The sequence below is a fragment of the Benincasa hispida genome, chromosome 4 (assembly GCF_009727055.1).
Source record: "Benincasa hispida cultivar B227 chromosome 4, ASM972705v1, whole genome shotgun sequence".
Taxonomy (NCBI): Eukaryota; Viridiplantae; Streptophyta; class Magnoliopsida; order Cucurbitales; family Cucurbitaceae; genus Benincasa; species Benincasa hispida.
Genome location: NC_052352.1, coordinates 25,268,661 through 25,282,577, shown reverse-complemented (window position 1 = coordinate 25,282,577; position 13,917 = coordinate 25,268,661). Strand labels below are relative to the sequence as shown.

The 13,917-nt window shown below is 32.7% G+C and overlaps 1 long non-coding RNA gene across 1 annotated transcript; it reads left to right on the top strand.

Annotated features, from left to right (window-relative positions):
* Window positions 1-8,037: 8,037 nt before the first annotated feature.
* On the top strand, window positions 8,038-13,492 carry LOC120076575. The gene is made up of 3 exons (XR_005481577.1): window positions 8,038-8,222; window positions 11,662-11,735; window positions 12,693-13,492. It is a non-coding gene; the product is annotated as an uncharacterized LOC120076575 (long non-coding RNA).
* The last annotated feature ends 425 nt before the right edge of the window (window positions 13,493-13,917 follow it).

The window sequence follows — 13,917 nt, the reverse complement described above, 5'->3', positions numbered from 1 at the left end:
TAGACGACAATGAGGCTGCAAAGCTTGATCGTCTAGGCGATCGCTTAATGCGGTGAAAGGTAAATGATTTACCGTGCATTGCTAAGCGATCATTTAGTCAGTTACTAAGCGATGAAGCTTGCTGAGCTAAACGATCGTGTAGTGCACGCGCGTTAAACGATACGTGAGCATCCCATCGTCTACATGACTCGATGATGACATGCATTCTGCATGTCATCTTAGGCCTTTTACTTAGAATTATGAAGGTTGTTAGGCAGAATATGCGTCGATCATGATAGGAATTCACAAGAATATGAGCTTGCATCGATCGGCATGTCGAATCTCAACTAACCCGTTATTTTGCGTTAATTATGCGTTCAATGTTCTATCTTTGTAGCTAATGCAGGAAACGAATGCAAACGCGGAAACTGGACCATCGCATGCGGAGAAACACTCCATCGCAAAGGCAAACGCATCAATCAACACATGGTTGTGCGGTAATCAACCGTATGTGTCCATCGCATGGGAGTTTCGCTCGTCAAGCGAATGCGGTCATCGTGTAGAGTTATGGTATTAAACGATTACGGTCATTGAATGATTGCGGCTGCGCAACAACGCAACTAATGGATCAACGCAAGGTAGGTGGAATGAACGCAACAACACATCTATCTCGAGAAAATCCAAAGATGATGTTGACATTTTACCTACAACGTCGTTAGTGGCAAAGGTTCAGAAAGGACGAACGCACCGAATGTTAGACTCAGAGCAATCCAATTAATGTTGTCGGCAACTCAAGCTCTATAAATAGAGGCCAAAGAGCTGAAATTTAATCATCCGGAGATTATCCCTCAACCAGGGATTTTCCCCGCGATCCAAATAGATTTCGTGAGAAGCGTCTGAGAGTTCTTTACCTTCTTCATCTATTCCAAGTGACGATCGGAGCCTTCGACCGGAGTTAGATCTCAAGAGAGTCAGCTTCTCTGCCCATCCATGACACCACCAGCAGCCTTGACGCACATCCGCTGGAAACAAAGCTTTGCTTCCAGCCGGTCATTTCTTTTTCCTTTCTTTTTCTACATTGTATTGTATGACATTTTTGAATTAAGGAATTAATACAATCTGTTTTCAATGCATTTCTCTGTTCCTTCGACTCCATCTTCATCTTCTTTGCTTAGCATCATTACTTTCATTGCAACACTTAGTGAGATTGCGTGGGTATTACATACTTAGTCATGTGGATTAGGGATATGAAGCATGCAAAAACCCATCGAGAGGTGTACGTTGCGCAAGTGTGTGAGTAACCTTATTTGCTTAATGTGAAGTTGCTGCAACGCCTGTCTATAGGCTAACGCATTGCTTGTCTATGAGTGAAGTCAGCAACAATCAACTACCCAGGAGGGTAAGTAATTGGACGCATTAACCAAGGTATGTGTTGTTCACTAGGGATAGTAACAATCTTACGTCAACCAAGTTCATACGTTTCTCTTGTTTTATGTTTTGCCCAACACCCCTTTAGAGCTACTCAAGAGAGAGTCTAAAGAAAGAACCTAATAACTCGAGAGAGCTAGGTTAGAATCTAGACTCGAGAGAGCAAGATTAGATCGGCATAAGCAAGAGATAGGAACTTAGAGACAAGCTCTGTTTGTCAACATTACATCGCATGCACCCTAGGAATAGGAATGATGATATGTGGTCGCTTTGTTTGTGTATCACCGCATAGACAAGAATTAGAGGCTTATGTGTAGGCCCTATAGACATCTCTGCACATACATCGCATGCGTTCTAGCATTAGAAGCCGTAGCATTTGCACCGAGAGGTGGTTTACTATTGTATGAGTTTTGCATGATCACATTAGTTTGCGTTGTCTAGGGTTGCCCTTACAGTCACTCTTAAGAGTTGCAATGAAAACATCTCTGCATTTTATCTATTTTCCCACACATTTATTTCATGTCAAGGTTTCTCGCATCTCTACCTTTCATGCATATTCTCATTGCGTTATCCATTAGATAGGAGTAGAAGTAGGATTAACATAGCAATATCCCCTCCATTCTTTTATTCAACCGCCGCATGCATAATCACCGCAACCATATAGCTACAAGTCCCTGTGTTCGACCTCGGATTACCCGAGAAACTTGCATTCATGTTATACTTGGCGTGAACGCAAGAAAACTTGTGGCAGGACGCATGGTCATCGCATACATTCGTTAACACATTTTTCATTCCAACGCATGACCATCGATGCATATCTTAGGAACATGCATCGCATAACGCGTCCAAGGAAATTTTGGTTGTCGAGTAAAATTGACTTCCAATTTCCCGTCACCACCCAACACTCAGCGATCGCTTACCCCATCGTCTACACGACGCGATCAACCCTTGATCACCTCCTTCCTCGAAGAACTGCAACCCTTTCTTCGATCTTCTTCACGAACGACTCAAGACTCAAACTAACTTTGAATTACAGACTCGATAACGATTAAAAATGCCCAAAAACGCAGGGGCCTTTATAATCAACTAAAAATGTAAAAGAATTAAATCAACACGAGGCTTACATCCACGAAAACATCCATTAATCCGCACATCCACAACAATTTAACAATTAAACATAGCAGATATGCACCCACAAGAACGTATATGTAATTCGTTGCAATAATGAAATTGGAATATCAAAACCTGGCTCTGAAACCAATTGAAGAAACTCTTAACAAAGAGCATCCATGAGTGCATTCGGATCTTTCCAATTTCATTGTGACCGAAAAACAACACATATATTTTAACAGATAGTTATGCAAATAAACACTAATTAACGGCATGCTTCGAACAATAAAACACAAGGGAAAGAGTTCTCATACCAGTTAAAGACTCTCTTCAAACGTTGAACTCAAAGTAGCGAAAGAATCTCTACATGTTGTATTGCCCAACAAATCAACCAGCTGCAGCAGCACGATCGTCTACACGAACGGTAGAAACACGAACAGTCACGAACAAGTAAACAGCAGGGACGACACCACCAGTTGGAGCCCTTGCTATTCTCAGAGTGAGAATCCAAATTGTGGTCTTTGGTGAATTTGGTAGAGGTAGGAGAAAAGACAGACCATGTAGACGATAAGCAAGTGGGAGAGAAAGAGCTATCGTATAGCAAGGGTGCTTATCGTTTAGATGAAGCTACACGATCGTGTAGGTTTTACTAAGTGATTGTTTAATAAAAGGTAGACGATTGTTAAGAAAACGCGGCACGCTATGTGATTGTTTAGGAAAGCTAAACGATCATTTAGGGAATGGTGTGCGATCGTTTAGATGCTGGAGTGCGATCGTTTACGTTTCCACACCGATTTTGAATTTTCGAACCTTTTTTGCAAAATGAAAACAATTTTCATTGTATTCATCGTTTACCATAACCGAATGCGGCTGCTCCCACTAAAGCACGATTGAGGAGAATAAAACGGTCAATTATCTCATAATTAACCAATTTAATAATTAATTAATATAATTATATTATATTCTTACCCTATAGTTTGATATCACATATCTACTATAGTAATTTCTCCTCCGCTTGATATAAATCATATTTATATCTAATTTCCTCCAAAATAATGTATCTTATACATTTAGCTAATTATATCATATATAATTAACCAGTTCAATTATATCATATATAATTTAACTTCCTCTTGTCAATTTGAACATTTTAAACTGACTTAAACATTGATTCTTGACTTTATCCAAGCTACCCAGGGGACCTAATGGACCTGTGGCTCGAAGCTCCAATGGTACGTGAATAGCTGACTAAATTCTTTAGCCACGAGATCCACCATCCGTTAACTGTCAGACATTCCACTAAAGACCAATAGCTGAACTCTTTTTACCACAGATATATTTCTGTGTCCATCAGATGTAACCAATCATGAGTACGATGACCTTTCGCAGATGGTCGTAAGTACAGCTGAACCAATTTACCATTTTGCCCTTGTAGTCACATCTCACTCTTTAAGTACCACTGATTCCTCTAATGAACAATACAACATAGTCTAACTATGTGTGAACACCTCTCGGGCCAAGAGAATGTGTGTGGCGCCACATCGTTCAAGCCCTGAAATCAGCCCTTATGAGAGCTATCTATCTACTTGCCCCTGCCTCGGGGAAGGAGTGAATTCCATCTTGTGTAGCCGAGTTCCTAGCTCCCAAATCAAACGAATCCCCAAAATGGTAGGTTTGAATCGGCGACCTGGCCACTCGCACTTATACAAATCAAATGACCACCCTCAATGGCAGGAGTTCCTAACTCACTCAACATTGAGGTCATGTTACGTATGGTCATCCTAGTGAAGTGAAGTCTCTATCATGAACGGTGTTATATAACGAGACATTAACACTTCCTGGTCAGGTCTTATACAAACTCTTTGTATGGGATGCCACCGCTCGTATGTCCTCTACACGAATGATCAGGATCAGACCATCTGTGATAAGTCACAACACTTGTGACCATTCCACAAAGTGGACCGCATCCGTAACATTACCAGGATAAGGTTTCCCTCATATATCCATATACAACAGACCATTTTGGTTATCACTCGAGATATGATCCACTTGTATATCACCACATACATGCTTGAGTTACATATAGATAACCAGAGATTTTATACTTATTGGTTTGTGGTAAAGCAAATAAAACATATAACTGAGCAAAAACAAGATGTGAAGTAAATATCATATATTATACAACACAAGCATTCGTACAAACAGTTTACAAACTACAGGACACGAGACTTTAGGGCATCAACCCCAACAATATTATGACTATGAGATATGACAAATGGATGTCAAGACTGCCTTTTTAAATGATAATCTTGACAAAACCACCTACATAACCCAAACAGAGGGATTCATTGAATAAGGTCAAGAACAAAATGTTTGCAAGCTTAATCATCCATTTATGTATTGAAACAAGCATCTTGATTTTGGAATATAAGGTTTGATGATGCAGTCAAATTTTATGACTGTGATCAAAATGTTGATAAGCCTTATGTTTACAGGACTATCATCAACAGTTCAATAGCTTTTCTTGTGTTGTATGTGGATGATATCCTACTCATTGGGAATGATGTAGGTTATCTGACTACCATTAAAGAATAGCTAGCTGCTCAATTCCAAAGATTTAGGTGAAGCACAATTTGTCTCAAACATCCTATATTGACCAAGTGCTTGTCAGATATTCAATGCAAAATTCCAAGAAGGGTTTGTTACCTTTCAAGTATGGAATTACCTTGTCTAAGAAAAAGTATCTTATGACACCACAAGAGATTGAGGAGATGAGACAGATTCCCTATGCATTTGCAGTGGGTAACCTTATGTATGCCATGTTGTGTACTAGACCCGACATCTGTCATGCAGTGGGAGTAGTCAATAGATATCAATCCAATCCAATGCAATATTTGATTACTGGACAATAGTTAAAGTTATTCTCAAGTATCTTAGGAGAGCGAGAAACTATATGTTTGTGTATGGTGCTAAGGATTTGATCTATAGGTAACTAAATGTGATTTTCAGACTGATAAGGATTTAAAGAAATCCACATCAGGATCAGTGTTCACTTTGAATGGAGGAGCTATAGTATGGCGCAACATTAAGCAAGGTTGCATTGTGGATTCCACCATGGAGGCTGAGTATGTAACTGCCTGTGAAGCTGTTAAAGAAGTTATTTGGCTCTGAAAATTTCTCACAGATTTGGAATTTGTTCCAAATATGTTCTTGCCCATCACACTTTATTATGATAACAATGTGCTGTTACAAACTCCAAGGAGCCTCGTAGCTACAAATGTGGAAAGCATATAAAGCACAAGTATCATCTTATCAGTGAGATTATGCAATAGAGAGATGTGATCATCACAAAGATTGCCTCGGAGCACAATATTTTTTATCCATTTACAAAGGCTCTCACGGCTAAAGTTTTATAGGGTCACTTGGAGGGTCTGGGTCTATGAGATATGAGTCGTTTAAGCTAAGGAAAGTTGGAGATTTTATTGGGTATATTGTATGCCCTAGTTTATTGTATTGTATATTGATACTTTATTTTACATTGTATATTGATACTTTACTTTCCCACTCATCTTTTGTTGTATTTTGATACATTCCACTAGCTTTGGAGAAGTGGGAGATTGTTGAGATTGATGTCCTAAATTTAGTGTATCTCATGTTTTGTAGTTTTGTTAACACAAATTATTTATCTAATAAAATCAAAGGTATTTTATTTGACATAAACGTGGAAAGCATATAGAGCGCAAGTATCATCTTATTAGAGAGATTGTGCAACGGGAAGATGTGATCGTCACAAAGATTACCTTGGAGCACAATATTGCTCATTCATTTACAAAGGCTCTCATGGCTAAAGTTTTTTAGGGTCACTTGGAAGGTCTGAATCTATGAGATATGAGTCGTCTAAGCTAGGGCAAGTGAGAGATTTTATTGGGTATATTATATGCCCTAGTTTATTGTATTGTATATTGATACTTTACTTTACATTGTATATTAATATCATTCCACTAGCTTTGGACAAGTGGGAGATTGTTGGGATTGATATTCAAATCTAGTGTATCTCGTGTTTTGTAGTTTTGTTAACACAAATTATTTATCTAGTATAATCATAGGTATTTTATTTGACATTTAGACAAAATTAATTCAATCCAATAAACTAAGATCCAAGTTTATATGATGTCACTTGAACAATATGTGATTGACATACATGTGGTTCATGTTCAAGTAATAACCTAAAAGGTCTGTAGTAAATGGACGAAGGTTGGGTGACTTATCCTGGTAACACTGCGGATATGACCCACTTTGTAATTATTACACGAGATGTAAATGTTATAAACAACATGAACCATATTGTTCATGTAAATACATGTGAGTGGAGGTATTCTGTATAAAGAAGTTTATATATAGACCGTACTCGAAATAATTAGTTTCTCTTTATAACACCATTACTTGAAACCAATATTTCACTAGGATGACTATAGGAGACTTGATTTTTATCCTGAGTGATTTGTGAACTCCTGTTTATGGTGACAGTATTTTGATCTGTATGGGTGAGAGTGACCATGATAGCCGACTCAATAAGCCTATCATTTTAGGGATTTGTCTGATTAGGGAGCTGGGAACACAACTATACAAGATGAAATTTACTTCTTCTCATTCCTTAGGAAAGTAGATAAATTGCTCCCTTAATAACTGGTTCCAAATCTTGAACAACGAGGTCTCGACCTCTCATTGGCTCGAGAGGTGTTAGTTCATAGTTGGACTATAAACTATTTATTGATTAGAAAAATCAGTGGTATTTAAGAAGTTAGATGTAATTGTAGGGGTAAAACGGTATTTTGACCCAGTTGTTGTTATGAGCTTTTGTGAAGGGTCCGCTCTGTTGATTGGTTATATCCATGGACATAGAAACTATCTACAGTGCAAAAAGTGCAGCTATTAGTCTTTAGTGGAATAATCGGTAGTTAATGAATATTGATTAATTACATTAAAGGAGTTTAATCAATTAATCTCATATCATTGGAACTTCTAATCGGTAGGTCCATAAGGTTCCCTTATTAGCTCACTAAAGGATAGTAATGAAGAATGATTTAAATTGTTCAAATCAAATGAGGGAATCTTTTATTGATGAGATTAATATATAATGGTTAACTATAGATATGATCTATAGTCCAAATTATATAGGAGAGATATATTTGAATAATATTCAAATATTAGATTTATATGAATTGGATTCATAAAGAGATGTATATATATAAATATGTGATATTTATATGTGATTTAATTATTAATTAATAGTTAATTAATTGTTTAAGATATAATAGAGATTGGAGGTTAGTATAAATATACGATATTTATGATAATTAATTAAATGTATATTAAATAGGATATAATATATGGTCATTGAATTAATGTGTCAATTAATTAAAGAATGATTATTTAATTAATTAACAATAAGGGTATAAAAGGAAATACTTGGAGAAGGGGTTAACCCTTCTTCATANATATAGCCTCTAAGTCTCCAACTTCTCTCTAACTTGTCTCTAAAAATTTTCAACCATTTTCCTCCTCAAAAGTTCTTGGAGACCACTATTCCAAGTTCTTTAGAATCCTAGAGAATAACAAGGTAACTTTGTTAGTGGTGTCCTTCATTGGAAAGGTTTGAGATCGTTGATAACGGTAGAAGAGGAAAGTTAGAAGAATCAAGAAAAGTGAGTTTTTTTTTCCCTCTTTTCTAGCATGCTTATAGTTTTGTTTGAATGTTTATCTTACAAATGCATGTTTTATTTTACTGTTTTTGTTTTCGTAAAAATCGAATATCTAAATAAAAGGCATTCACACGCTTTGGCGGGAATTTGATTTCCTCACAATTGTCTAACATATCCATGAACTTTCTATTTTGTATCTAATAAGATACTTCTACTGGGGATTTGATCCCTTCAACTGTCATTGTTTATCTCCATGATGTGAGATGATACACAATTTTTAAATATTTATAATTATTGATACTTAATCAAATCATCCAATAAGATTTTGTAGGTGAAGATTACCATGAACTAAGAAAAAAAAGAGTAAATAATATATTTTGATTAAAGTTAAAGTTTGAAACTAACCAGATTAATAAAATCATTGAAATCAAAATAAATAAATAAGTCCATAAGTTTCAAAATGTTAATAAATTTTACCTTTGACATTTGAGTTTTCTTTTAATTTGGTCCCTAGATTTCAAAATTTATATTTTTAACATTGATTTTTCATTAAATACAATTTTTCGTCTTTATTGTATATTAATAAATTTAAATTAATACACGAATTATAACTAATTAAGTTTCACTATTTTTCATCACTTTTAAAATTTCATTTCATAATTATTAGATTAATTGTAGTTAAAAATGTAAATCATTTATAGACCAAATTGAAACAAACTCAAATCTGAAATGTAAAATTGTAATATTACTAATTTGAGTTTTTATGTTTATAAGTGTTACCAATTTAATTTAATAATTAGTAATTATTGAATTATATATTAGCATTTTTCTTATTGTATCCAACCATAAAGTTTGTTTTATTTGCCGTATTTGATTAATTTTAGATTTTGCCATAATTTTTAACCGTGTTTACATTATGTTTAAAGGTATATAAGTGATCTTTCTCAAAAAAAAAATATAAATGAAATGGTTCTATGAATTTTCTAAATTAACGTATTGATTTAAGAATAATTAAATTTTGACACCAAAATTTTTTTTCTCTCTTTTTTTCCACGATACGAATGAAATTTAAAGTGGACTATCATTCCCCATCATAAAATCAAATTGAAATTAGAATTTTCAAAAAAAAAAAGTTAACAATATAAATCCAAAGTTGATTGACCCATAATATTTGGATTTAAAAGTTAATTAAATTGATTTGATGAAAAGTGACAGAGAAATGAAGAAGAGAAATGGTGGGATAAAGAAGAAGAAAGACCGAGAAAGAATAGAGAGAGAAAGGAAAAGCAAAAGAGAAAAATATGAACCATGAATGGAGATTATTGGAAATTGGGAAAGAAGAAAGAGAAAATGTAATTATTTGAAAACTACAGAATGTTTCTAAATATTTTTAGAAGTACCACATTTTCATAAATATTTTTAAAAACTACCATATAATTTCAATTTTACCCATTTCAGAACACAAGTTTTCTGAGTTTCAACATTTAACTTTTTTTTTTTTTTAAATTTTAACATTGCATGAGATCGAACCTTAACATTATCTTATTCTTGAATTTGTTAGAATGGCTTCTTTTTATAATATTATATATACATAATCACATTTCAATTTATGCACCACGTTGATGACAGCTTTTAAAATCAGATTTCTCAGCTTTTAACGTAACCTTTCCTAAAAAACTGCATCTTTAACAGAATTTTAAAACCACTATTTCTATCATTTTCCCTCCCATGATAATTTTGGTCAATTAATTTCATATAAATAAATTATAATACTTCCAAATTTAGAAATTATAGTATATAGCCACTTTTGAACATAAAATTTCACAAATGTCAGTTTTTATCAAAATGATCGACTTTAGCATTTTCTAAATTCAGCTACAAATTTATTTCATTATTATCCTCAAATATTTGGAACATCCTATTTCTTATATTTTGTGTAATACAAATTATCACAATTGTATATTTCCAAATTTAGCATTATATGCTAATTAGATTTATCATTAAAGGCACATTGTTCTTTCTATTAAATACCATATTTTGTCTTTTAGGTTGATTTCCAACAATTTTTATTTTAATGGTTTGGAACATAATGGTTTCTTTCCTTAATCACCTCCTTGCGAGTAATTTTGATTGATTTTCAAAAGATTTATCACTCATATACTACTATGTTTTCCGACATATATACACTACATTTTTCTCAATTTAAATTATATACCTCAATAGTATTAAGTATACTATACATTTATGAAAAAAATATATCTCATTTTATAAAATATACGTTTATGAAATATAAACTTGGAAAGAAACAATAATATATATTATATTATTAAATGTACCCTATTTTATAGAAATGTCAAAAAATACTTTTGGTCTCTAAACTTTCATAAAAGTAGCAATTTAGTCCTTGAACTTTGATTTGTAATGATTTAATCCTTGTGCTTTCAAATTTGTAATAATATGGTCCCTAACATACAAATATTTATCAAAATTAGATATTAAATTTTATTATTTTATGAAGTAGAGTTTGTATTTTAAAAAATATATATTAAGTCTCTAATTAGTTTATTGATTTATTTATGTAAGAAATCTGATTAAATCTTAACAAAATTTTTATAATAGGGACTAAATTATTACCAATTTTAAAGTAAGAGGACTAAATTGTCACATAGTAAAATTTAGGGACTAAATTGTTGAAAAATTAAAAGCTTAGAGATAAATCATTACAAACCAAAGTTTAAGGACTAAATTGTTTCTTTTATGTAAGTTTAGGGACTAAAATTCTATGAAATATATATAAATATAAACCTACTCTAGTCAAATTAAGAGGAAATGAAAAGTTTTTAAAAAAATTTAAAATGGAATTAAAAAAAAACCTAATTGTTATAAAATTGAGAAGCACTACGAGAAGATAGACATCAAGAAAATATAATATAATATATTAAAATAAAATAAATAATAAAATAACATTATATTGGAAATTAAAAATTATATGAAAATTTTCTCAAGAATTTTCTCCAAACTTTTTGGATTTCTCACCAATCTTCACTTCTCTACAAAGATCACTAATGACCACTATTTATAAAAATTTTGGCCACTAGATGTGGCATATTTGGACATTAATCATGTATAACTTTATTACAAATTGTCTATACATGGAGTAATAGGCAAATGTCACTTGCTCTTTTGATACTAAGCATGACTATCTACTTTACACATATATTATGATATTTATAATACTCCTAATACCCATATATATATGAAATATGCGTCATTAGAACCTTATTAGGAAAAAAAATCCTAATGAAGAAAAAAAGTACATATTTCAACATTTGCTCCCTCTCATTGATACATCACTTGATATCTCTAAGTTGCCCCAATCCAATGTTGTGCACCAGTTTTCAAAGATTGTGGTTAGTAATGATTCTGCAAATAAGTTTGTCAGGTTATCCTTCGAACAAATTTGTTGTACAGTGGTATCGTTATTTTCTTCAAGATCATGAGTGTCGAAAAGCTCAGGTGAAATATGCTTTGTTCTATCTCCTTTAATATATCCTTCTTTGATTTGGGCTATACATGTTGTATTGTCTTCGTATAATATCGTTGGAAGATTTTTACTAGAAGACAAGCCACATGTTCTACGAATGTGCTGAGTCATTGATTTTAGCCATACATATTCTCTACTAGCCTCGTGAATTTCAAAAATTTCAGCATGATTTGAGAAATTAGTTGTTATGGTCTATTTCACTGATCGCCATGACATGACAATTCCTCTATATGTAAAAGAATAACCTGTTTGGGACCTAAATTTGTTTGGATCAGATAAATATCTAAAATCAACATAACCAACTAGATCAAAATTTGATTTACTTGACTAAAAACAAACTCATATCCATCATTCCTCGGAGATAATTGAGTATAAGCTTAACTTCATTCCAATGACTTTTTATTGGAAAAGAACTGTATTTTGTTAATAAATTTATTGAAAATGAAATATTTGGTCGTGTATTATTAGCAAGATACATAAGTGCACTAATTGTACTAAGATATAGCATTTCAGAACCAAAAAGTTCTTCATTATCATCTCGAGGACGAAATATATCTTTCTTAACATCTAGTGAACGAACTTCCATTAGGATATTCAATAGATGTGCTTTGTCCATATAAAATGTTTTGATTTTATTTTTTTGAGATCTTTCATCTCAAATTGTTTATTAAGATATTCTATTGTCTTTGACAGCTCTTCAAGAGTTCTAATTATATTTAAGTCATCAACATATATAGTTACAATAGCAAATCCTGATTGTGATTTCTTTATAAAAATACAAGGACATGTTGGATTATTTTGATATCCTTCTTTCAACAAATATCCACTCAGGCAATGGTATCACATTCGTCCTAATTGTTTCAATAAATATAGTGATATATGTAACTTTATTGAATACAATTCCTGAGAACTTGATTTATATGTTTCAGGTATCTTAAATCCTTTTTGAGATTCTAATGTAAGTATCATTATCAAGAGATCCATATAAATATGTTGCGATAAAATCTATAAGATGCATGTCCAAACTTTCATACACGGTCAGACCAACTAAAAATCTTAATGTAATTGCATCTACCACTAGAGAATATGTCTCCTTATAATTAATACCAGGTTTTTGTGAAAAACTTATTGCAACTAGTCTTGTTTTATATCTTGCAACTTCATTACTTTTATTTCTTTTTCTCACAAATACTCATTTGTATCCCTCGGGTTTCACACCTTCTAGTGTTCAAACTACTGGTCCAAAAACCTGACATTTTAAAAGTGGGTTTAATTCTACTTTGATTGTTTCTTTCTGCTGAAGCCAATCTTTTCTATGTCGACAATCTTAAACAAATTTTAGTTCAAGAACTTTATTTTTAGATATAATATCAAGAGCAACATTATACGTAAAAATATTTTCAATAACTACATTAGTTTGGTTCCATATTTTTCCTGTCATGACATAGTTTATTGAAATGTCATTATTATCTTTAAGTATTTCATTTTCACTACCCCTACTATAGTCACGTCTAAGGTTTCTTCATAGATATTTACATCCTCAACCAAGTCCTTTTGATTATTAATTATTTTTCTTTTTCAAGGATTTTTATCTCTAAAACCCGTTGGTCTACCATGCTTCTGATGTGTTCCAGATTCATTAGTGAAAACTTGTTGTGTTGGGATATCAATTTTTTATGGAACATTTGTAGCTGATATATGTGACTTAGTTACTTCATTGCATCTATAAAAGCATCTGGTAATTGATTTGTTATATTTTGCAAATGAATTATTTTCTTAACTTCAAGTTCACATTGATCTGTATAGGGATCTAAATGAGACAATAACGATGCATTCCATGTAATTTCTTTTTCCAAGTTCTTAATTCCTCCCTCTAATGTTGGAAAATTTTTCTCATTAAAATGAAAATCAACAAATTGTGATGTAAATACATCACCAGTCAGAGGTTCAAGATATTTAATAATTGATGGAGAATCATATCCAACATATATTCCTAACCTCCTTTGAGGACCCATCTTAGTACATTGTGGTGGAGTAATTGGAACATATACTGCATATCCAAAAATTCTCAGATGGGAAATATTTGGCTCATAGCCATTAGCTAATTATAATAGTGAGTACTTATGATAAGCTACTGGCCTAATACGTATAACT